Here is a 27,877-nt window from a genome sequence, read left to right on the forward strand (position 1 = left end):
CATTGCTACTTCATTATGTATGCTTTACACACAGTTAGGTCCATAAGTATTTGGACTGTGAAACAATTTTCAGAATTTTGGCTCTGTATGCGCTATCACAGTGGATTTGAAACAAAGACATCAAAATGTGTTTGTATAGTAGTATAGACTTTCAGCTTTAATTCAAAGGGTTTAACGAAAATACTGAATGAGCTGTTTAGAAAAGACAGGCATGTTATATACAGTGTGGTCTTCCTATTTCTAGGGGCTCAAAAGTCTATATGAACATTTCACTAACAAGCCATTCTATATCCATGTGAGAGCAGTTCCCTCATATTTCATTAACTATTAAGCAGGTAAAAGGTCTGGAATTGATTCCAAATGTGGAATTTGCAGTTGGAAGCTGTACATTTCTGAAACAAAACTTATTACATGTGCAAAGTACAATGGGCAGCTCCCATTCTTAGCATTATCAATAGTTTATTACTGAATGACACAGTTGCCAATGCATAAGTTACCAATTATTAGGTTCTTACTATTCCACATACACTAGACAATTATAGAACTATTTCAAATTTTTCAAGTATTTTAGAAAGAAAGGATAAGCTAGTCAGCATGCAGCTTCAGTCTAACACATCCCACCTCATTTGAAAAAACCTAGTCTGGCTTCTGCACTAGTCTCAGTACAAAAAAGGAACTAATCTGTGTTGTAAACCACATTCTAATATTCTCCAATGAAGGAAATTCCACAGTAATGATGTTAGATTTAAGAGAAGTGTTTGACCATTTACCACTCTGTTCTATTATATAGGCTAGAAAATTACTGTGGGCTGTCAGGCACTGTACTTCTGTGGTTTAGCTCACATTTATTAAATTGATGTCAGTATGTACTGAGATGTGCTGACAGAGCTCTCGTTATACTCAGAAGTTAAATATGGTGTCCACACAGTTTAGTACTTAGACCTTTACTGTTTTCACTTTACATACTGTACTTCAATTGGGAACAATCATTAGAAAACATAACATTAATTATCACTAATATGCTGATGATATCCAGCTACCTTTCCTTTTAAACCAAATATGTCTCTGATGATGTCCTTAATGTGTCAGTAAGTTAAAGGAGTGGATGGATGAGTACTGCTCTTCTCTGAATACAGAAAAATCAGAAATGTTAGATTTTGGGGAAAAAGGTGCGTACTGTAACAATATTCTGTACGTTTTAACTTAGCTGGACTAAACATTTTTTACTGAATCAGGTATTTTGTTTGACACTATCATGTCTTTTTATCAAATTAAATCAAAACACATTACAAAACTATTCAAAACATTTTTTCCAACATAAAAATGTTAGAAAATATTTTCTAAATATGGAAATTACTGAGAAATTAATTCATGCATTTATTTCTAGTAGGATTAACTACTGCAATGCATTATTCATAGGCTGTTCAAATCATTCATTATGCAGATTTCAGCGAATTCAAAATGATGCTGCAAGAACCATGACAAGAATTAGAAAGTATGACCATATAACTCCAGGGGGCTGATCGTAAGCACAAAAATGTTGCATAGCCTGTTTTCTCACACACTTTAAGATGCATAAAATCTAAACTCAGCGTAAGGCTGCACACATTTGCCCGGTAGCCCCCTACCTTGTGTACAGACAGTTCAAACTGGCAGCACCCAATGTCAAAGCAGTGTTACCTGTTTCTGTGTCATTTGCTTTTCTTTTTTATATTTGCATCAATGACATGGGGTTTATCAAATACATAAAAATTAACTGCATATCATTTACAAATTTAATTCACTTTATTGTTATCATTCTGTAACAATATAATAATGCATAGAATGGCCAAACTATTCCAACTACCATAACTACTTTAGCATTGTTAGAAGACATCACAAGTGAAAGAATTAGAAGAGAGTGTGTATTTATAAATGACTAGCAAAATACCCGCTTAGCAGTGGAGAAGTAGTGTGTTAAAGAAGTAATGAAAAAGAAAAGGAAACATTTTAAAAATAACATAACATGATTGACAATGTAATTGTTTTGTCACTGTTATGAGTGTTGCTGTCATATATATATATATACAGACACACACACACACACATATAAACATATATACTGTATATACATATAGACATATACATATACATATATACCGGTATATATATACATATACATACATAGCTACATATATACATATACACATACATATATATATACGTATATATATCGTAACCAAATCGTAACCTTAGATCTTCAAATGAGTGTCTCCTTATAATTTCAAAAGCTAAACTTAAAAGAAGTGGTGAGGCGGCCTTCTGCTGTTATGCACCTAAAATCTGGAATAGCCTGCCAATAGGAATTGGCCAGGCAAATACAGTAGAGCACTTTAAAACACTGCTGAAAACACATTACTTTAACATGGCCTTTTTATAACTTCACTTTTAACTTAATACTGATACTCTGTATGTTCAATTCTTCATAATAAATATTCACAGTGGCTCCAAAATCCATACTGACCCCTACTCTCTCTTATGTTTCTTTTTCCGGTTCTTTGTGCATCATGATGCACCAACATTGATGGACTGAAAGCCAGAAGTCTACGTGACCATCATCATCAGGTCCTTCCATGAAAACCCTAAATACAAAGAGGACTGTTTGACTTATGTTAGGTAGATTGCCCAGAGGGGACTGGGCGGTCTCTTGGTCTGGAACCCCTACAGATTTTTATTTTTCTCCAGCCTTTAGAGTTTTTTTTTTTTGTTTTTCTGTCCACCCTGGCCATCGGACCTTACTCTTATTTTATGTTAATTAATGTTGACTTATGTTTATTTTTTATTGTGTCTTCTATTTTTCTATTCATTTTGTTAAGCACTTTGAGCTACATTTTTTTTATATGAATATGTGCTATATAAATAAATGTTGATTGATTGATTGATTGATTTATTGATATATATATATATATATATATATATATATATATATATATATATATATATATATATATATACTGTCACCACCACGCGCATAGGAGGCAGCTAAAGGGCTTGAGTGAAGACAGTTCTGAGGCAGGCCGGGTGGCAGAGTGCACTGACTCTTTTCTCACTTCCCTGTAGACCATCCTGGAGATCCACTGGCTCTCGTGACATCACTCGGGACCAACAATGGAGACAGAACTAACCGGGCGCCGCCCCTGATGTCACGCCTGGCATGATCCAATGAGTGACGAACTACATGCCCGATTCCCAGACCTCACTTCCTGTCTTCCCCTTTAAAAGCCTGCCCTTTTTCCTTTTCCCTCAGTCTTGTTTTGGACTCAGTTGTATGCACTTCAGTGATTGTTATTTGTAAAACGACTTTTGCAGCCAGGATACCACATTATACGGGTGGCTGCCCCAAACCTTTCTTGGAGTATGTCTCAATTTTGTGACAATACATACATCCACATATATACTGTACATATACACATATATATATACATATCTACATATAAACAAACATACATATACACACATATATATATACACACATAATATAAAGTACTATATATATATAACACACACACTCATATATACATATACAGTATATACATATACATATCTACATATATACACATATATACTGTATACATATCTACATACATATACGTATATATATCAATGTAATAGTTTTGTCACTGTTATGAGTGTTGAAGTCATCAAGGATTTGATTATCATTATTTATTTCAATCAGGTTCGTATTTAGAGAATGTGTTGTGTCCAAGTTATATTCCATGTTTGTCAACCGTTGTAAAGATAACAGGTTTCATTCATCGAAGTGTTCACTACCCAAATCGGTACTGTGAATCTAAAATGTTTAACAGGCATTCCCGGTATTAAGTTGTGGATTTGCCTGCAAATATTTAGCGGTAGATGTCTATGAACTTAATTTAACCTTTCCCAGTCCGCAAAAGACAGTTCACGTGAGCGCCAGAGTAAATGCTCGAAGCTTCTCAGCTGTGCTTGTGCTATCTCGCTGCGATCTCCCAATGTCCATGGCTTTATTTAATGTTAGCTCAGACCTGGCATACCAGCAATTTAAACTCCGTTACAGCAATTTTAACTCTGTTACAAAGTGATCAAAAGTCTCGTTTAAAATCTGTGTCTTCTCATTAAACTTGTATCTCTAAATATTGTATTCGTTGTGGGGATGACAAGCCAGCGGAGCCAGTCTATGGACTTAATTTAAACTTTAGGTTTACACTGTGCTTTGTTTTCGAGTAGCTGCACTCATGAATATGCTTGTATGCGCACTCGCCTCATATTCTTCTGCTGCCTCCTCAACTGTGTAATGCGTTTTGAACAGGTTTCATTCATTGAAATGATCACTCGACTGCATTCACAGTCAGTTCAGGTGAGCCGCTCTTTGTATGATGTTGCGATGTCCACGGCTTTATTTAATGTTAGCTAAGACCCGGCACTTAAAGGTTTCTCGCTACAGCAATTTTGACTCCGTTACAAAGTGATCCAAAGTCTGTTTATACCTCATGTCTTCTCATTAAACTTGTGTCTCGCAATATCGTATTCATCGAGGCATGACAAAATGGCAGCAGGAACGGTCTATAAACTTAATTTAAACTTACCGTTAACCGTGCTTTGATTCCGCAGTAGCTGCACTTATGAATATGCTTGCATGCCACTCGCTTCATATTCTTTTGCTGCCTTCTCAATTGTGTAATGCGTTTTGTTCAGTGCTCTTTGGAGCTGTTGCTTTTGTCTGAGTACTGTGTTCACAGTAAGTTCACGGAGCCACTCGCCAGCAGAGTGTTTTATTGGATTGCCGTGATGGACAGCCTTATATGGGCAGGCACTCAATTATGGGAGGCGTGACGATGAGGGATGCAACTCAGCTCACACGGGCCCGAGCTCCAGGCTATGGCGTATATATGTACATAGGTAGGTTCCAGTTATGACCACTAATTTGTCCTCATTGTATTGGAGAAAAGCAGCAGTAAAAGGAAAAGGAGACACAGGGAGGATGAATCAAATGGAATTTAAACAAAACAGGTGGAATACTGTTTGCTCTCAGCTACAAAAAGAGCTGAGAATGAATCTAACAACATTCAGCAAAGAAAGCCTACTAAACTTCTTCAAACTAAACCCAAGCTCTCTATCCTTATTAAAAAAAAAAATACCAGTAAGCTTTCAAAATACAACATATGTTAGAATGGTATTTAGAGATGCTGAAGAGGTAGAAAGAAAGTTCACCAGGACTGAAGGGTATTGCCTTAGTGCCATTAACTACACAGACAGAACACCAAATATACTGTGGGCAATTACATATAAGCAGTGGAAGAATATTTTTGAAAATCAGAAATAATAGTGGAAAGAATACATTTACAGTATGGTAAAGCAAAAGACTGCAAGAAAATAGATAAAAGAAAATGGAAAATGATAAAAGCATTAAAAAGCAATTTTGTAGGCAAGGAACAAACTTGCACAGAATATAAAATGCTTACTATTAATGAAAATATTTTGATGTACTGAAGGAATCTTGGATTCTGCAATAAAAATGTGTCAAAAAGTGAATTGGTCAAAGGTGGGAGAGAAATGTATGCTAAATGTACAACTGCTGCAACAGTGAGTATAGGAGGAAAGAAATTAAGATAAGTAGAAATAAATATTAAATGTGAAATAGAAAAGAATAAATACTGCATTCAGAAAGTGTCAGAAGACGTATTGTGAGATCAGTGAACCTGTAGCTAGATGCAGTATTATACCAGGTAAGCTATTGTGAGGAAACATAAATGATGCAAAATAGGACTAGAATAAAAAATATCTGTTTTAGGTAGCATAATTTATTCAAATAAAAATTATAGCATATACTATATTTTAAAGACATCATCAGCCATATTTCATATGTTACACTAGGTACTTTTTAAGACATTTTATTATACAGTATAACTAATTCTTTTCAATCATAGTTTAAATGTACTTTAAAATATGGTCTAAAGTTATCATATGCAACAAATTCAAACATTAAACTTATGCTTATGGATTATTCTGTTGTTACATTCATTGCTACTTCATTATGTATGCTTTACACACAGTTAGGTCCATAAGTATTTGGACTGTGAAACAATTTTCAGAATTTTGGCTCTGTACGCTATCACAGTGGATTTGAAACAAAGACATCCAAAATGTGTTTGTATAGTAGTATAGACTTTCAGCTTTAATTCAAAGGGTTTAACGAAAATACTGAATGAGCTGTTTAGAAAAGACAGGCATGTTATATACAGTGTGGTCTTCCTATTTCTAGGGGCTCAAAAGTCTATATGAACATTTCACTAACAAGCCATTCTATATCCATGTGAGAGCAGTTCCCTCATATTTCATTAACTATTAAGCAGGTAAAAGGTCTGGAATTGATTCCAAATGTGGAATTTGCAGTTGGAAGCTGTACATTTCTGAAACAAAACTTATTACATGTGCAAAGTACAATGGGCAGCTCCCATTCTTAGCATTATCAATAGTTTATTACTGAATGACACAGTTGCCAATGCATAAGTTACCAATTATTAGGTTCTTACTATTCCACATACACTAGACAATTATAGAACTATTTCAAATTTTTCAAGTATTTTAGAAAGAAAGGATAAGCTAGTCAGCATGCAGCTTCAGTCTAACACATCCCACCTCATTTGAAAAACCTAGTCTGGCTTCTGCACTAGTCTCAGTACAAAAAAGGAACTAATCTGTGTTGTAAACCACATTCTAATATTCTCCAATGAAGGAAATTCCACAGTAATGATGTTAGATTTAAGAGAAGTGTTTGACCATTTACCACTCTGTTCTATTATATAGGCTAGAAAATTACTGTGGGCTGTCAGGCACTGTACTTCTGTGGTTTAGCTCACATTTATTAAATTGATGTCAGTATGTACTGAGATGTGCTGACAGAGCTCTCTCGTTATACTCAGAAGTTAAATATGGTGTCCACACAGTTTAGTACTTAGACCTTTACTGTTTTCACTTTACATACTGTACTTCAATTGGGAACAATCATTAGAAAACATAACATTAATTATCACTAATATGCTGATGATATCCAGCTACCTTTCCTTTTAAACCAAATATGTCTCTGATGATGTCCTTAATGTGTCAGTAAGTTAAAGGAGTGGATGGATGAGTACTGCTCTTCTCTGAATACAGAAAAATCAGAAATGTTAGATTTTGGGGAAAAAGGTGCGTACTGTAACAATATTCTGTACGTTTTAACTTAGCTGGACTAAACATTTTTTACTGAATCAGGTATTTTGTTTGACACTATCATGTCTTTTTATCAAATTAAATCAAAACACATTACAAAACTATTCAAAACATTTTTTCCAACATAAAAATGTTAGAAAATATTTTCTAAATATGGAAATTACTGAGAAATTAATTCATGCATTTATTTCTAGTAGGATTAACTACTGCAATGCATTATTCATAGGCTGTTCAAATCATTCATTATGCAGATTTCAGCGAATTCAAAATGATGCTGCAAGAACCATGACAAGAATTAGAAAGTATGACCATATAACTCCAGGGGGCTGATGCGTAAGCACAAAAATGTTGCATAGCCTGTTTTCTCACACACTTTAAGATGCATAAAATCTAAACTCAGCGTAAGGCTGCACACATTTGCCCGGTAGCCCCCTACCTTGTGTACAGACAGTTCAAACTGGCAGCACCCAATGTCAAAGCAGTGTTACCTGTTTCTGTGTCATTTGCTTTTCTTTTTTATATTTGCATCAATGACATGGGGTTTATCAAATACATAAAAATTAACTGCATATCATTTACAAATTTAATTCACTTTATTGTTATCATTCTGTAACAATATAATAATGCATAGAATGGCCAAACTATTCCAACTACCATAACTACTTTAGCATTGTTAGAAGACATCACAAGTGAAAGAATTAGAAGAGAGTGTGTATTTATAAATGACTAGCAAAATACCCGCGCTTCGCAGTGGAGAAGTAGTGTGTTAAAGAAGTAATGAAAAAGAAAAGGAAACATTTTAAAAATAACATAACATGATTGACAATGTAATTGTTTTGTCACTGTTATGAGTGTTGCTGTCATATATATATATATACAGACACACACACACACATATAAACATATATACTGTATATACATATAGACATATACATATACATATATACCGGTATATATATACATATACATACATAGCTACATATATACATATACACATACATATATATATACGTATATATATCGTAACCAAATCGTAACCTTAGATCTTCAAATGAGTGTCTCCTTATAATTTCAAAAGCTAAACTTAAAAGAAGTGGTGAGGCGGCCTTCTGCTGTTATGCACCTAAAATCTGGAATAGCCTGCCAATAGGAATTCGCCAGGCAAATACAGTAGAGCACTTTAAAACACTGCTGAAAACACATTACTTTAACATGGCCTTTTTATAACTTCACTTTAACTTAATACTGATACTCTGTATGTTCAATTCTTCATAATAAATATTCACAGTGGCTCCAAAATCCATACTGACCCCTACTCTCTCTTATGTTTCTTTTTCCGGTTTCTTTGTGCATCATGATGCACCAACATTGATGGACTGAAAGCCAGAAGTCTACGTGACCATCATCATCAGGTCCTTCCATGAAAACCCTAAATACAAAGAGGACTGTTTGACTTATGTTAGGTAGATTGCCCAGAGGGGACTGGGCGGTCTCTTGGTCTGGAACCCCTACAGATTTTATTTTTTTCTCCAGCCTTTAGAGTTTTTTTTTTTTTTTGTTTTTTCTGTCCACCCTGGCCATCGGACCTTACTCTTATTTTATGTTAATTAATGTTGACTTATGTTTATTTTTTATTGTGTCTTCTATTTTTCTATTCATTTTGTTAAGCACTTTGAGCTACATTTTTTTGTATGAATATGTGCTATATAAATAAATGTTGATTGATTGATTGATTGATTGATTGATATATATATATATATATATATATATATATATATATATATGATATATATATATATATATATATATATATATATATATATATATATATATATATATATATATATATATATATATATATATATACTGTCACACACGTGCGCATGGGAGGCAGCTAAAGGGCTTGAGTGAAGACAGTTCTGAGGCAGGCCGGGGTGTGGCAGAGTGCACTGACTCTTTTTCTCACTTCCCTGTAGACCATCCCTGGGAGACTCCACCTGGCTCTCGTGACATCACTTCCGGGACCGAACCAATGGAGACAGAACTAACCGGCGCCGGCCCCCCTGATGTCACGCCCGGGCATGATCCAATGAGTGACGAACACATGCCCGATTCCCAAGACCTCACTTCCTGTCTTCCCCTTTAAAAGCCTGCCCTTTTTCCCTTTTCCCTCAGTCTTGTTTTGGACTCAGTTGTATGCACTTCAGTGATTGTTATTTGTAAAAACGACTTTTGCAGCCAGGATACCACATTATACGGGTGGCTGCCCCAAACCTTTCTTGGAGTATGTCTCAATTTTGTGACAATACATACATCCACATATATACTGTACATATACACATATATATATACATATCTACATATAAACACACATACATATACACACATATATATATACACACTCATACATATATATATACATACACATACACTCATATATACATATACAGTATATACATATACATATCTACATATATACACATATATACTGTATACATATCTACATACATATACTGTATATATATCAATGTAATAGTTTTGTCACTGTTATGAGTGTTGAAGTCATCAAGGATTTGATTATCATTATTTATTTCAATCAGGTTCGTATTTAGAGAATGTGTTGTGTCCAAGTTATATTCCATGTTTGTCAACCGTTGTAAAGATAACAGGTTTCATTCATCGAAGTGTTCACTACCCAAATCGGTACTCGTGAATCTAAAATGTTTAACAGGCATTCCCGGTATTAAGTTGTGGATTTGCCTGCAAATATTTAGCGGTAGATGTCTATGAACTTAATTTAACCTTTCCCAGTCCTGCAAAGACAGTTCACGTGAGCCGCTCAGAGTAAATGCATCGAAGCTTCTCAGCTGTGCTTGTGCTATCTCGTGCGATCTCCCAATGTCCATGGCTTTATTTAATGTTAGCTCAGACCTGGCATACCAGCAATTTAAACTCCGTTACAGCAATTTTAACTCTGTTACAAAGTGATCAAAAGTCTCGTTTAAAATCTGTGTCTTCTCATTAAACTTGTATCTCGCAAATATTGTATTCGTTGTGGGGATGACAAACGCCAGCGGTAGCCAGTCTATGGACTTAATTTAAACTTTAGGTTTACACTGTGCTTTGTTTTCGAAGTAGCTGCACTCATGAATATGCTTGTATGCGTCACTCGCTTCATATTCTTCTGCTGCCTCCTCAATTGTGTAATGCGTTTTTTGAACAGGTTTCATTCATTGAAATGATCACTCGTACTGCATTCACAGTCAGTTCAGGTGAGCCGCTCTCTTGTATGATGTTGCGATGTCCACGGCTTTATTTAATGTTAGCTAAGACCCGGCACTTAAAGGTTTCTCGCTACAGCAATTTTGACTCCGTTACAAAGTGATCCAAAGTCTCGTTTATACCTCATGTCTTCTCATTAAACTTGTGTCTCGCGAATATCGTATTCATCGTAGGCATGACAAATGGCAGCAGGAACGTGTCTATAAACTTAATTTAAACTTACCGTTTACACCGTGCTTTGATTCCGCAGTAGCTGCACTTATGAATATGCTTGCATGCGTCACTCGCTTCATATTCTTTTGCTGCCTTCTCAATTGTGTAATGCGTTTTTTGTTCAGTGCTCTTTGGAGCTGTTGCTTTTTGTCTGAGTACTGTGTTCACAGTAAGTTCACGTGAGCCACTCGCCAGCAGAGTGTTTTTATTGGATTGCCGCTGATGGACAGCCTTATATGGGCAGGCACTCAATTATGTGGGAGGCGTGACGATGAGGGATGCAACTCCGCCTCACACGGGGCCCGAGCTCCAGGCTATGGCCGGTATATATGTACATAGGTAGGTTCCAGTTATGACCATTACGCGTAGAATTTCGAAATGAAACCTGCCTAACTTTTGTAAGTAAGCTGTAAAAAATGAGCCTGCCAAATTTCAGCCTTCTACCTACATGGGAAGTTGGAGAATTAGTGATGAGCTAGTGAGTGAGTGAGTGATTCAGTCAGTCAGTCAGTCAGTGAGGGCTTTGCCTTTTATTAGTATAGATGATGATGACTGGGTTCTAAGTCAATTTCAATTTTCAAGAGCTATCCTGTTGGAGTTGTGTGCTCAACTGGCACTGGGTTTACAAAGCAGACTTTGAGGAATTGTGCTCTACCTGGTCCTTTGCAAGCTCTGTCCACTCTCAGATTTTTAACCACAGGAGCTTTACAATGTGTAATAAAAATTGCCATCACAGGTGCGTTTTCCAACTAGTGTAGAAAAAGGCAAGCAGTTATTTTAAAGATAGCAAATCACCTCAAAAAGTCATGTAAAGAGAAGAGAACCAATCTGTCATGTCGCTTGGTGCTGATGCTACACTATAAACGCACCTTCAGAGAATGAATTTGTTTATGTAAATAGAATGCATTTCCACTCTATTAATGTGCTGCTCTATAGACTACAGAAAGTGTGTCACATTTTGCAGGCATGCAGCATCCTCTATAATTGCCCACACAATCATTGCTTGCCTGTTTCTGAATAGAAGTGGTATGATGAACCTGAATGACCCACCAAATGATCAGCCAAATGGAACAGCGTTACAACTTTGTTTGAATCTAATTAGCAGAATGTAAAAACAGGTAATCAGATGCAGAATTTATTTTTAACCAGTTCATTTAAATTGTGGTCAATATCACATAGTACAGCCCTTATATTTTTTAGTTCATTGGCCACACCTCTTACAACATCCACTATTGCATTTTGTAACTCCAGAACAGCGTACGTCAGCACACAGCCAGATGGTATGCCAGTGATTTCTGAGGCAGAAATGTTTGCGCAACCAGTGTCTGAAGATGTGCTGGACACAGCAGCGCCATCACCACATGGATTCATATCATCGGCATGGGGGTTAGCATTTGTAATATTGTCTGAAACAGAATAAATAAACATTGGCTGCGACTCACCTTTTCACATCAACTTTCATCTCTGACCGCTACTTTTTTATTTTTGGAACTGTGTGACCTTCTGAACTTGAACTTTTGAGTTTCTCCGACACGCTATATCACACTATAACTGCCTAAGCCAAAAAATATATGATTTTCCTTGCTTCCACTTCACATTTGCTGAAATTCTTCCTTTTTCCATTTGATTTTGCTATTGTCTTTTAACAAAACACCAAACGGAAGGTTATATTTATATTGATTTGCTTATTAAAATATGCAAAATTCTGGGAGGAGTTGGGGTGGAGCTGTGGTGGGTGCATGTACCCTAAGTTTCACATTCATTGGGATTTATAAAGGGGAAGTGCATGGAACTTGGCATATGCAGTTTTCTGCATCTGGATATTTTTTGTTAATGCACATTTCTATTTTTGTCCATACAGCATGTTTCAGTGTGAGTTCTATGCACAGCGTTATACATGAGGTCTCAGGTCTTAAGTCCTTACACTGTCTCCCAGTTACTTTTAAAACTGATTTCAAAATCATCTTTCTTACATATGAAGGCTTAAATGGCCAAGACCCTGCTTAATTATCTGAATTTATTATTACATACAAACCGGAGCATCATTTAAGATCTCAAGATGCCAGCCTACTAAAGATTCCCAGGATTAAAGATTTCCCTGAATCTGCAAAACTAGTAAAAATGAATTCATCAGACAGATGCAACTTATTAAACAAACATCAATACTAGCTACATGCTGACTTCAGATTTTTTTACTTTGCTGGATGTTTGTAAATTGGTCAGGCCATGAGGGAACGTGCTCAAGGATGCTTTGTGTTTCAATCATTACTGCCAAATCTGTCTGCAAGACTTTCTTGGAAGAATATGGATTTGAGGTGTGACATTACACAAAACATGTAGCAATTGTGCCATATTAGCAGACTTAGCAATCTGTGTCACATGATTGGAAAATATATTATCTTTGAAAAGCAGTATGAACAAGCATCATTTAGAGTGCTCTCTGCTTTACCTGCAAGCCTACCAGGCAGCTTACATTGATGGTGACAGCACAATTATAATTTTACTATGCAGTCCAAAAAACTATAACAATATTGATAATATTTAGGCCCATGGACTAAACATTTACCCATGATTCCTACTTACCATATTTTCACTAATGCATTCAGAGAGCCAGGAGCAAATCTGAAGAGTGGAATTAGTCAAGTCATTGAAAGTGGTGAAAAATAAATGCAAGTTATGATGTAAGCCCATTTGAGAGATGCTTACACTTGAAACTGCATCAGGATTTAGCAATGCATTCAAAGTCTACAGTTGCAGTCCTGTTGCCACGCTGATCATTTAATTTTACCATGTCTATGTCTCCTAAGTTATACCAGCTTGACAGATATTATCATTATTATTGCTGTATTACTGCCTATGGAGTAGCCTGTAATTTGTTTAAAGCTGCCCCAATATTTTTGATGGTTTGGCACACATACATATTATGTTGCATATATATTGATCATTGTCATTTAGTTAAATTTGTTAATTTCTAGTTTTTTTTTAGTTTTTTTTTTTTATTAATTTTATTACAATCCATACAAAGCAATCAAGTTTTTACAAAAAGAAGAATTGAGTTAAGAACAGATCAATCCCCACCCCTGAGAGAGAGAGCAAGCCAAACGGCGTAAAATTTAAGGCTTGTAAACATACCTAAATTAATAAATTCTCTGTGCTTTATAAACTTATTTTAAAATATTACTGATTAGATCCTGCCATGTTTTGAAAAAAGTCTGTACGGATCCTCTAACTGAGTATTTGATTTTTTCCAATTTCAAATAATATAACACATCGGTTTCCCACTGACTTAAAAGAGGAGAGTTTGGGTTCTTACAGTTTATCAGAATAAGTCTGCGTGCCAACAGTGTAGTGAATGCAATCACAATTTGTTTGTCCTTCTCCACTTTAAGCCCCTCTGGAAGAACCCCAAACACAGCTGTTAATGGGTTAGGAGGGATTGTGAGTCCAAGGCTGTCTGAGAGGTAATTAAAAAATTTTGTCCAGAATAATGTTAATTTGGTGCAGGCCCAGAACATGTGACCCAGTGAAGTTGGGGCTTGGTTGCAACGTTCGCAGGTTGGATTTCTAGTTTAAAGTGTCAGTCACCGTGTTTGTTAAAATTCTCTTAAGTTTGCACTGTGCATGTTTATTCAAAAAGAGCAGCTTGCAAAACAGAGTTTGAAACAGCCAAGGTATTTAGTTAAGGTGACCATCCGTCCCCGTTTTCCGGGGAGAGTCCCCTTTTTCGGACAACTGTCCCCACTCAGAAAAATGTCCCTGTTTTGCCCCCGGTTTCAGATTTTGTCCCCGGTTTCAGCTGGATCACTTTCCTGAATGTATCTCCTCACCACGATAATTTGAACTTGGCACGCGTGCGCGGTGTTTTGACGGAGGTTACGCTTTACCGCATCCTGCAACTTTGGTGAGAAATCACGTGATAAGCTTTCGCTTTGTATTCTGTAGTGTTTAGAGTCCCTACATGTGATCTGTAGATTCTAAGAGAGGCACACTGTGCTCTGCCTCTGCCTGTGGCTGTGTCTATGTGTGGCTTGCTTCTGGATGCGAGAGCAGCGTGGCGGCTCTTTTCTTCCAACTGTTGTTTCTGCATTGTGGCGCGGTGATCCCTGTGATTCAACACGAGCGCTAAAAGCAAGTGTCAGTTCAATGATGGGCTTCAGTGTGAATTTTCGTATTTGTGTCCGACCCCGGATGCTTCTGTTGTGATCTGCAGCGTGTGCGACTCAAAGTTTTCCATCGGTAGTGGTGGGAGAACTTCAATCACGGAACACGAGGGGAGTAGTCTATGCTCCTCTAGCCCCCCTCCCCCATGTCCCCGGATTGTCCCAAAATATTCTGGTCACCTTAATTTAGTGAGGTGTGCAAGAGATTATGAAATACTATTTTGTTACTTAATCCATTTTTTCACATTTTTCCAAAAATATATTTAGTCTTTCAGTCAGAGAATCCACTGTATTGTGAAGCCTTTATAGCAATATGTATTGTAAGTTTATTTTCTCATGCTGAATAAGGATATAAGGGTTGGTAGCAAAAATGTACCTTGTCTCAAACGGCCCTGTATATTACCATCAAGTGGATCCATTTATATATTACATTATGCCACTGACATACCTAGTTTTACTGATCACCACCTCATTAATTAGAATCACAAGTACCGCTGGTAGAATTTAACAAATACTCAGAATGGCAGGAGTGTACTGAGAAGAGATTTAGAAGCTGTGTTCGTACCATCTTATAAGATAAAAAATTTGTGTTTACTTTTCAGTGGTTAAGATGTTTATTTGTGTTTATTCTGACGTTTAATTATGTCTTTAACTAAAAATAAACACTGTTTTGATAACTTGCTTTAAAAGTAATTTTCTTACAATAAGTGGCCCAAGACTTTTGCTCAGTAATGTGTATACATTTTATAAAACGTTCCTCATCATAATTGTCAAGGACTTTCAATTTCTTCCTGGAAAACCAGTTAATATTTTTCTTTGTGGCACTTAGTTAATTAAGAGTATATTCATGTGTGGGCTAATTCAATTAAAATTATTTCACTGTGCATCAATATTTATTTACTTTTCTTGAAAGATTCATTTTTAACAACCATTGTTCATAAATAAAAAATAATGGTAGTGCATGTTAAGTATAGCAAGTATAATCAATAATTATATCATCACTGTGATTTATGATGTAATTGGTTGTGTGCACATATATGTGATTTTTTGTGTTGTTCCTATATTTTATAACTAGTTTTGTCTTACATACCTATATGAGTATTTTTTACATCGGGGGTCCAACATTAGTGGTAGTCAAAAATCAGACAGGAGACAAGCAAGCCACCTCAAAATGACAGAATCTGAGAATTAGGCTTTACAGGAATGCAATAGAGAGAAGATGTTTCAGGCAAGAGAGTCACACAAATATACCAAGAAGTGTAGGACAAACAATGAGGGTATTTGTGATGCAAGAGATATGAAATATCTATGTCTTTGACAGGTAATGTATCTAGTAATTCATATTTGAATAATATGATGGGGAGGTCAAATACTATGCCCTTTTGCTACTATATCATATGTCTTAATGGTTTAATATCTTTCTTCAAACTTCAGACTTCTTCAACAAAGCCACTTGGACATAGTTGAAAGACCTGCAAGAAAACTCAATACCAGAAAAGAAATGTGCCCACATTCCTGGTGTGCCAGAGACTTTTGTTCTGATGATGATGATAAAGGTATGCTCATTGTCCCTGCTTGTCCAGCTGCTTGTATGTTCCAAGTTAAACAAGAATAAAAACACAAAGTTGGGTGTAAACTGAAGTGTTTATTCATCTTTTATACTAAGATCATTATGTCTGTTCTTGCAAGTAGCAGGAGACTTAGAGTAAAATGAAAAACACAATGTTAAAATTTAGTATTGGAAAATGTGCAAAAATAAGCAGCATCTATGTAATGTATAGCCTCTAAATAACTAAGAGTTATAACTGAATTGAGATAAAAAGGATTAAGCAACAAATTTTAAACTAGAGTCTTTAAGAAAACAATGTTTTAGCATTATCTAACTAAGAGATGCAAAATGAAGTAAACAGATCTAAATCTGAGACAATGAGACCATAGGCCACACTATTTTACGATGACAATGTTGTCATATTAGAGGTCCCGTGATATGGTCTGTAGTAAGATGGTGCTGCTAAGTTTGGCTGATATCCTGAACGCTCAGTTAAGATTGTGTGCTCACGTAACTTTTTGGTTATTTTTCTTCACACTTTTTGGACAAACTACCACCGCTTTGATTATTTATAACAGGGAAACACTTTTAAACATTGCAAAGTATTTTACTCACCTTTTTCAAAGTAACCTACCACCAATGAGCCTGTCATGTCCATGTGAGATTCTCCCTGAGATTTTACAGTCAATCAAAAACAAGATGGTTGATATCCGAGCCAGTATTAAATTCTAATAGGACATCAGGGACTGCAATGTTCTGTTTGATTGAAATGTGGGTTTCATCTGTAATACCAAACCAGAGTAACTTCATCTGAGTATTTCTCCATTATTCAGACAGACAGAACAGCTGAGTCCAGTAAAAGTAAAAGGTGGAGCTGTTTGTTTTATGATAAACAATAAATGATGCGATCCCAGGAACATCTCCACTCTCTCGCACTCATCTGCTGCACTCATTGTTTACGACATGAGTTTTCTGCTGTTATGATCACCTCTGTCTATGTCAGGCTAACGTAGATAAGGATTCTCTCCAGTTTGCATACTATACAAATAAGTATACAGATGACGCCATCTCACTTATTCTGTATACCTTTCTGTCCAGCGTAGACAGCAAGAAGGGGAATTATGTAAGATTGTTGCTTATAGACTACAGCTCGGCCTTTAACACCATTATCCCCCATTTATTGGCCACAAAGCTCAAAGACCTAGGACTGAACACCCTCCTCTGTGACTGGGTGCTGGATCTTCTAACAGGCAGACTTCAAGCAGTGAGAGCAGGCAACGATTTCTCTGAGAGTATCATTGTTAACACAAGGCTGTGTACTGAGTCCTCTTCTGTACTCCCTTTACACATATGACTGTGGCTAAACACAGCTCAAACACCATTGTTTGCTGATGACACAGTTGTTTTAGGCCTCCTCGTTGTTGGAAATGAGGTATAGTATGTTAGCATAGTGCCAGGCTCATAACCTCTCACTGAATGTCAGCAAGGCCGATTAGCTAGTGGTGGACTTCAGGTGGAAGTAGCAGCAGATCTAGAGCCCCTTCAGCATAAATGGAGTTCCTGTTCAGAGAGTGTGCGGCTTCAGGCACCTGGGTGTGCAAATCTCTGAGGACCTGACATGAACCCAGCATGCATAAACTCAGGTCAAGAAGGCGAGACAGTGCCTTTGTCACCTGACATGGATGAGGAAATTCAAGGTCTCCCCACCTATTTTGAAAATCTTTTACATCGGCACCATAGAGAGCATTGTAACATAGAGCTGTACATCATAGATGGGAATTGCTCAGTCCATGATCACAAAGCCCTGCAGAGAATGGAGCGTTCAGCAGAGTGTATCTTAAACTCAGCACTGTCCTCTCTGCAGGATATCTATGACCAGGGTAATTAAAACAATTATGGACTCTATCCACCCTAGCAACAGACTGTTCAGCCTGCAACTCAGGCAAGTGGCTGTGCAATCTAAAGACTGAAAGACTCAAGAGGAGGTTTTTTATTTTCCTCATTAGGATCCTGTAATCTGATATGCCAACAAACAGTCAATCTCAAAATTCATTGCACACTCACTTTAACTTGCTGCACAGTTACTTTACACTTTTTATTGTTTCAGATTTCAGACTTTAATCTGGTTTAACTTATTTTAGTTAATTTATTTTTTTACTTAGTTTTATTATCTTCTTAATTTTATTATTTTATTCTATTGTATTTTCCTTTTGTTTTTCACAATCTTGGAGTAAACTAGCTTTTATCATTTCACAGCACATTATACCTCTATAACTCTTGATTCTTGAATGATATCAGTCACATCACTAGGAATTGTGCATAGAAACAGTAAACAACATGACATTATCCCTGGTCAAATTTAATAAAATAGTAGTTCCCCATGCAATACAAAATGACATTAAAATAGTAAAATGAAAATGATGATTTATGATGATGCAAATCAAGATCCAACGCAATCTAGACATGATAATGACAGAAACAAATTAATAATAACAAAACTATAATCTTAAATTCAGGCATATGTTTATGATAATACAGTAGCATTAGGCTTTATATAACAGAAGCATTTTAAAATAATTTTCTTTTAATAATCTAATAAAATTTAAACAACCTGATTTTATGGAATTGTGTGTTCCCTGTAAAATATAACATATCTACATTTCTTTGTGAAATTATATAATTAATTTATTTCTTAAGATTAGCAATAGAACAGTACATTTCATTATTACCAAGTATAAATTACTTAACTGAGCAACTCAAAATATATCATTTTTTCCATTCTTATTAAGTTTATGAGGAGCCTATGTTGGTATCACAACCTTAAAGAGGGAACCACCTTGAGCTGCACCAATGTGTGTATCCAAATACTTTATAAAATAGAGAGTTTTATTTATTTACCTGTGCTTCTACAAAAATAGCTAAACAGGCATATATAGACTAACATACTTTTGTAATATTTATGCTGGATGAAAAATTATCAAAATTTTATTTATTAATTAATATTTGAAGCTGCTTTTTATAGTTGTCATATTGCAGATCACAAGAAGACAGGGCATTTCATAAAAGCAGCTCACAGGTTTCATCACTGATTAAACAAACTATTTCATACAGATAATGTAGCTGAAAGTCCTTTACAAGAGAAATAAAAAAAAACCAATTAAGAATAGGCAATAATATTAAAAAATAAGTAACAAAAGGAACAGTCAAGGTCAGATGGCCAGGAGGACAGCAGAGAGTAGTAGAGATTAGTACAGATTGTGGATCCCTGTGGAACATGATAATTCTATGCCCATATAATACACTGTATATTAGGAATACAACTAAAAACTGGCTATGAAAAAGCCAAATTAAAGTAATGGGTTTTATGTAGTTTGTTTTTTATTTTATTTTTGCACGGTATTAGCCTGGCGAATTGGCAAAGTGTTCCATATTTTAGATGCATAACAGCAAAAGTCCCCTTCTTTTAAGCTTGGCTCTTGGAATTTTAAGCAGACCACCATTTGTAGATCTAAGGTTACGACTTGGAGTGCAGGGGGACAGGCATTCCAATCTATAGGACGGAGCAAGAATATTTAAGGGTTAGTAAACCATTAGTAGTGTTTTAAAGTCAATTCTGAATGACACAGGTAACCAATGTAATGATGCTACAACTGGTGAGATGTACTCTAACTTTCTTTTTCTAGTTATGATTCTGACTGCTACATTTTGCACTATTTGCAAATGATTGCTGTGTTTCTTAGGTAATCCTGTTAGGAGTGCATTATAGTAATCTAGTCAACTAAAAACAAGAACGTGAACTAATTTTCCAGCATCTTGTAAAGTTATGAGGTCTAACTTTTGCTATATTCCTTAAGTGAAAAATGCAGTCCTAGGAATCTGGTTAACATACAATTTAACGTGTAAGTCAGAGTCAATGATTATCCCTAAATTATTTACCTCTGTCTTGACTTTTAAACCTAAGAGACTGAGTTTATTTCTAATACTCTCGCTATTTCTTTGTTTGCCAGTCACTAAAATTTCCTTATTAAGTTTCAGAAAGTTTCTACTCATCCAATTGGAAAGACTGCTGATATTGGATCAGAGAGTCAAGAGCATCAGGATCATCAGGTGCTACTGATAAACACAGCTGTGTATCATAATCTGACGTAATCGAAGCAAGTAGATTGAAAAAAGAAGCAGACACAGAATACATCCTTATAAAGAATACATCATATATATATATATATATATATATATATATATATATATATACAGTGCATCCGGAAAGTATTCACAGCGCATCACTTTTTCCACATTTTGTTTTATTTTGTTAAATAAAAAAACTGAGAAATCACATGTACATAAACATTCACAGCCTTTGCTCAATACTTTGTCGATGCACCTTTGGCAGCAATTACAGCCTCAAGTCTTTTTGAATATGATGCCACAAGCTTGGCACACCTATCCTTGGCCAGTTTTGCCCATTCCTCTTTGCAGCACCCCTCAAGCTCCATCAGGTTGGATAGGAAGCGTCGGTGCACAGCCATTTTAAGATCTCTCCAGAGATGTTCAACTGGATTCAAGTCTGGGCTCTGGCTGGGCCACTCAAGGACATTCACACAGTTGTCCTGAAGCCACTCCTTTGATATCTTGGCTGTGTGCTTAGGGTCATTGACCTGCTGAAAGATGAACTGTCGCCCCAGTCTGAGGTCAAGAGCGCCCTGGAGCAGGTTTTCATCCAGGATGTATCTGTACATTGCTGCAGTCATCTTTCCCTTTATCCTGACTAGTCTCCCAGTTCCTTCCGCTGAAAAACATCCCCACAGCATGATGCTGCCACCACCATGCTTCACTGTAGGGATGGTATTGGCCTGGTGATGAGCGATGCCTGGTTTCCTCCAAACGTGACGCCTGCCATTCACACCAAAGAGTTCAATCTTTGTCTCATCAGACCAGAGAATTTTGTTTCTCATGGTCTGAGAGTCCTTCAGGTGCCTTTTGGCAAACGCCAGGCGAACTGCCATGTGCCTTTTACTAAGGAGTGGCTTCCGTCTGGCCACTCTACCATACAGTCCTGATTGGTGAATTGCTGCAGAGATGGTTGTCCTTCTGGAAGGTTCTCCTCTCTCCACAGAGGACCTCTGGAGCTCTGACAGTGTGACCATCGGGTTCTTGGTCACCTCCCTGACTAAGGCCCTTCTCCCCTGATCGCTCAGTTTAGATGGCTCCAGGAAGAGTCCTGGTGGTTTTGAACTTCTTCCATTTACAGATGATGGAGGCCACTGTGCTCATTGGGACCTTCAAAGCAGCAGAACTTTTTCTGTAACCTTCCCCAGATTTGTGCCTCGAGACAATCCTGTCTCAGAGGTCTACAGACAATTCCTTTAACTTCATGCTCGGTTTGTGCTCTGACATGAACTGTCAACTGTGGGACCTTATATAGACAGGTGTGTGCATTTCCATATCATGTCCAATCAACTGAATTTACCACAGGTGGACTCCAATTAAGCTGCAGAAACATCTCAAGGATGATCAGGGCAAACAGGATGCACCTGAGCTCAATTTTGAGCTTCATGGCAAAGGCTGTGAATACTTATGTACATGTGCTTTCTCAGTTTTTTTTATTTTTAATTAATTTGCAAAAACCTCAACTAAACTTTTTTCATGTTGTCATTATGGGGTGTTGTGTGTAGAATTCTGAGGAAAAAAATGAATTTAATCCATTTTGGAATAACAAATGTGGAAAAAGTGATGCGCTGTGAATACTTTCCAGATGCACTGTATATATATATATATATATATTGTCACGCATCTTGAGTAGGAGGCAGGACGGATCTTAAACCGCTTGAAAGGCGTTAGCGGCAGGGAGTGGCGGGTACTAACCTTTCTCCTTTGTTTTCCAGAAAAAGAGACGCTCCGCCATCATAGCCTGCCCACAGTACGTCCACTTCCGCCCTTTCTCCGCCATCTTTCCTGACGTCAGTAGTCCCATCCTCCCTCATGGTTCCTTCCCAGCATTCCTCCACTTCCGGCTCCTCCTCTATAAAATTGCCGCCAACGCCTCTGAACGCCCACCTTGGGGCCGAGAAGACATTGGAGAGAATCAAGCTCCGCTTTTACTGGACCGGGATCAACGAGGAGGTCCGGCGCTTCTGTCAATCCTGTCCGGAATGTCAGATTCGCCAGATTCCTAGGAGGGACCGCGCTCCTCTCGTCCCAATACCCCTGATAGACATCCTGTTTGACTGAATAGGGGTGGACTTAGTAGGACCCCTGGAACCCTCAAACCGTGGCCACAAGTACATATTGGTCATGGTAGATTACACAACCCAGAGGCAGTTCCCCTGCGCTCCGCTAACACCAAGAATTAGTCAACCTATTTTCAAGAGTTGGTATCCCCAAAGAAGTCCTCACGGACCAGGGTACTCCCTTCACCTCAAATACGTTCAGGGAGGTTGCCAAATTACTGGGAATAAAGCACCTGAAGACGTCTGTCTACCACCCCCAAACTGACGGGCTGGTAGAACGTTTTAACCAGACGCTTAAACAGATGCTCCACAAGGTAGTCAGCACCGATGGCAGGAATTGGGACCAGCTCCTACCGCTCGTGGTTTTTGCCTACCGGGAGGTGCCCCAGGCCTCTACAGGCTTCTCCCCTTTGGAATTATTGTACGGCCGACAACCCCGGGAACTTTTAGACATACTAAAAGAGGGCTGGGAGGCTGAGGCCCTTCCCTCCTCCAATATATTGGAGTATGTTGCACAACTGCGCGACAGGCTCGCTAAAATCAGGCCACTCCTAAAGGACCACGTGACTCGTGCGCAGGCAGTGCAGGCCCGGTGTTACAACCGCAACTCCGTCCTCCGGGAGTTCCACCCGGGGGATCGAGTGATGGTGCCCGTTCCTACCTCCCACTCCAAGTTGCTAGCTCACTGGCAGGGGCCATACAAGGTTAAGGAAAGAAAGGGGCTCGTCGACTATTTAGTTAAGCAACCTAATCGTCAACCAAGCGAGAGGATCTACCATGTCAATTTGTTAAAACCCTGGAAGGACAGGGACGAGCCTCCCAACACTCGTAGATCCCTCTCCCTTTTCACTAGCACGTCTGCCCTTAACCTCGGTGACGAGCTGACACCCCTACAGCGGCGAGAGATAACCCAGGCTATCCACGCCATCCCCGAAGTAGTGAGTGAGTCACCAGGCCGGACCTCGCTGATTGCACACGATATAGTCACGGACCATGGAGTGATCGTCCGGGAGAGGCCCTATAGACTCCCGGAGGGAAAATGCGCCGAAGTGGAACTGGAGGTGCAACGAATGTTGGATATGGACATTATCGAGGAAAGCCATAGCCCTTGGTCCAGCCCAATCGTCCTCATTTCCAAGCCGGACGGCTCCTGGAGGTTCTGCAATGACTTTAGATGTCTAAACCAGGCCTCCAAGTTCGACGCCTACCCGATGCCCCGCATTGACTACCTGCTTGAGTGGCTGGGTGCGGCTCAGTACTTGACTACTCTTGATATGACGAAAGGGTATTGGCAAATTCCCTTAACGGCATCTGCAAAAGAACAGAAGACGGTCTTTAGCATCCCTAGTGGACATTGGCAATACAAGGTCCTCCCATTTGGGCTGCACGGGGCCCCAGCGACCTTTCAGCATCTGGTGGATAGAGTGCTGAAGCCCCACCAGTCCTATAGTGCCGCCTACCTGAATGACGTCGTCAACTATTCCGGCACCTGGGAGGAGCATCTATTGTAGGTCTCTGCTGTCCTCGCGACACTGGCTAAAGCCAGCCTCTGCATTAACCCCCGTAAGTGTTTTTTTGGCTTAAAGGAGGCCAAATATTTAGGCTACCTTGTGGGACAAGGACAGGTGAGACCCCAATGTTCCAAAGTCAAAGACATCCTGGAATGGCCCCATCCGAATACCAAGAGACAGGCGCAGGCTTTCTTGGGGCTGGCGGGGTACTATCGCCAGTTCATACCCCGTTTCTCCGAAAGGGCAGCACCCTTGACTAATCTGACAAAGAAGGGCGCTCCCCTGCATGTGGTATGGAACGACAAGGCGGAACACGCATTCAATGACCTAAGAAAGGCCCTAACGTTGGCACCTGTATTAAAGACCCCTAATTTTGGGCGGCCTTTTATCCTCCAGACCGACACTTCGGACACAGGCCTGGGCACCGTGTTGAGCCAAAGCGTCGATGGTGTGGAACACCCCGTGATGTACCTAAGCCTGAAACTGCTGGACCGAGAAGCCACGTACGCAGCATTGGAGAGGGAAGCCTTGGCCATTAAGTGGGCCATGACTTATCTCCGGTACTACCTGTTGGGTCGCGAATTCACTCTGGTGACTGATCACGCTGCGCTTCAGTGGATGTCCCTCCACAAAGAGTCGAAACCGCAGGTCACCAGGTGGTTTCTGGACTTACAGCCCTATAAGTTCGTGGTCACTTATCGCCGCGGTGGCCTTCACGCCAATGCCGATGCCCTCTCTCGCATCCACGACCTCTCGGTTAAGTCCACTCGACCTGACGGTCTTGGGCTAAGGGGGGGTCGTGTCACGCATGTGCGAGTAGGAGGCCACGGACGGATCTTAAACCGATTCGAAAGACGTTCGCCGGCAGGGGGTGGCAGGGTACTAACCTTTCTCCTTTGTCTTCTAGAAAAAGAGACGCTCCGCCATCATAGCCTGCCCACAGTATTCCACTTCCGCCCTTCCTCCGCCATCTTTCCTGACGTCAGCAGTCCCATCCTCCCTCATGGTTCCTTCCCAGCATTCCTCCACTTCCGGCTCCTCCTCTATAAAATGGCCGCCGACGCCTCTAAAGGGCGTTGCGCATATGAACTGTTTTGTTTTGAAATATTGTGGATTGTCTGCAATATACGGGGCCGGAAAACCCCAAACCTTTATGTTGTCTATTGCTTCATCTTTTATAATATATATATATATATTGTCATGCACGAGCGCTTGGGGAACAGCGGAGCGACCCGGGTTGTTACGGAAAACGTACCACGAGGGCTCTACAACAGGGTACTTACTTGTCTTTCTTTCCTTCTTCAGACATAAACAAACGCCATGACGGCTATAGAAAGCACGCACTTCCTGGTCTATTTAATCCCTCTGATGACCCCTTGATGACATCACAGTTCCCAGAATCCATCACGAATACCCAGCATCCTTCACATCAATCTCCGGTCCATCCTCATAAAAAGCCCGTCCTTTCTCCCCTCATTTGTCTTTTTGCTTTCTTATGTTTTGTAAAGCGACTGACTGCTATACTTTGGTTACAGTATACGGGGCTAAACACCCCAAAACTTGCAACATGTCTTGTCTTGTATTACAATATATATATATATATATATATATATATATATATATATATATATATACACTCACCTAAAGGATTAATAGGAACACCATACTAATACGGTGTTTGATCCCCTTTCGCCTTCAGAACTGCCTTAATTCTACGTGGCATTGATTCAACAAGGTGCTGAAAGCATTCTTTAGAAATGTTGGCCCATATTGATAGGATAGGAACTTGCAGTTGATGGAGATTTGTGGGATGCACATCCAGGGCACGAAGCTCCCGTTCCACCACATCCCAAAGATGCTCTATTGGGTTGAGATCTGGTGACTGTGGAGCCATTTTAGTACAGTGAACTCATTGTCATGTTCAAGAAACCAATTTGAAATGATTCGAGCTTTGTGACATGGTGCATTATCCTGCTGGAAGTAGCCATCAGAGGATGGGTACATGGTGGTCATGAAGGGATGGACATGGTCAGAAACAATGCTCAGGTAGTCCGTGGCATTTAAACGATGCCCAATTGGCACTAAGGGGCCTAAAGTGTGCCAAGAAAACATCCCCCACACCATTACACCACCACCACCAGCCTGCACAGTGGTAACAAGGCATGATGGATCCATGTTCTCATTCTGTTTACGCCAAATTCTGACTCTACCATTTAAATGTCTCAACAGAAATTGAGACTCATTAGACCAGGCAACATTTTTCCAGTCTTCAACTGTCCAATTTTGGTGAGCGCGTGCAAATTGTAGCCTCTTTTTCCTATTTGTAGTAGAGATGAGTGGTACCCGGTAGGGTCTTCTGCTGTTGTAGCCCATCCGCCTCAAGGTTGTGCGTGTTGTGGCTTTACAAATGCTTTGCTGCATACCTCGGTTGTAACGAGTCGTTATTTCAGTCAAAGTTGCTCTTCTATCAACTTGAATCAGTCGGCCCATTCTCCTCTGACCTCTAGCATCAACAAGGCATTTTTACCACAGGACTGCCGCATACTGGATGTTTTTCCCTTTTCACACCATTCTTTGTAAACCCTAGAAATGGTTGTGCTTGAAAATCCCAGTAACTGAGCAGATTGTGAAATACTCAGACCGACCCGTCTGGCACCAACAACCATGCCACGCTCAGAATTGCTTAAATCACCTTTCTTTCCCATTCTGACATTCAGTTTGGAGTCCAGGAGATTGTCTTGACCAGGACCACACACCTAAATGCATTGAAGCAACTGCCTTGTGATTGGTTGATTAGGTAATTGCATTAATGAGAAATTGAACAGGTGTTCCCAATAATCCTTTAGGTGAGTGTATATATATATATATACACATATATATACAATTACCATAACTAATAAAGAATTTTCTACCTGTTAAATTAGATTGAAACCAATTTAAGATGCTGTCGGAGAGGTCTACCCATTAGGGTGATTTATGAGAATACTCTGGTCTATGGTATAAAATGCTACACTCAAGTCTAAGATAACATGAACAGATATCCGGCCTCTGCCCGCATTAACCATCACTTACTAGTTTAACCAGCACAATTTCTGTACTATGATTTGAAACCTGACTAAACTTGATGAGATAGAATGTTTTAATCAAATAACCACTTAGCTGCTTAAAAACTGTGTTTTTTAGAATTTTACTTAAGAAAGGCAGGATAGAAATTGGTCTAAAGTTGGTAAAGACGGAGGGGTCAAGATCATTTTTCATGAGCAGGAGTTTAACAGCAGCAGTCTTTAGACAGCCTGTGAAGACCCCTGTATCTAATGATGAGTTCACTATGTCAAGTGCACTATCAATTAGCACAACGGATACTTTTTTGAAAAAGCCTGTTGGCACTAGCTCAAGGACACAGGTGGAAGGTTTCAGATGAAAGATTATTCTACATAGGTCAGGTAGATCTATTCCAGTGAAAAATTTTACTTGCTTAAAAGGGCATGCTGGAGTTCAACAAGATTAGTTTTGGGTGGATATACAATATTATTTCTAATATCATTTATTTTATGTTTAAAAAATATAGCAAAAGCCTCACAACTGTCACTAGTAGTTTTAGGATGCATTCCATTTAGTGAGCTGGGATTAGAAGATGATCAATAGCTGAGAATAAACCTCTTCGATTACCAGCATTATCAATTATACTTTATTGTTTATCACTTT

This window comes from Polypterus senegalus, chromosome 3 (assembly GCF_016835505.1).
Source record: "Polypterus senegalus isolate Bchr_013 chromosome 3, ASM1683550v1, whole genome shotgun sequence".
NCBI classification, from domain to species: Eukaryota; Metazoa; Chordata; class Cladistia; order Polypteriformes; family Polypteridae; genus Polypterus; species Polypterus senegalus.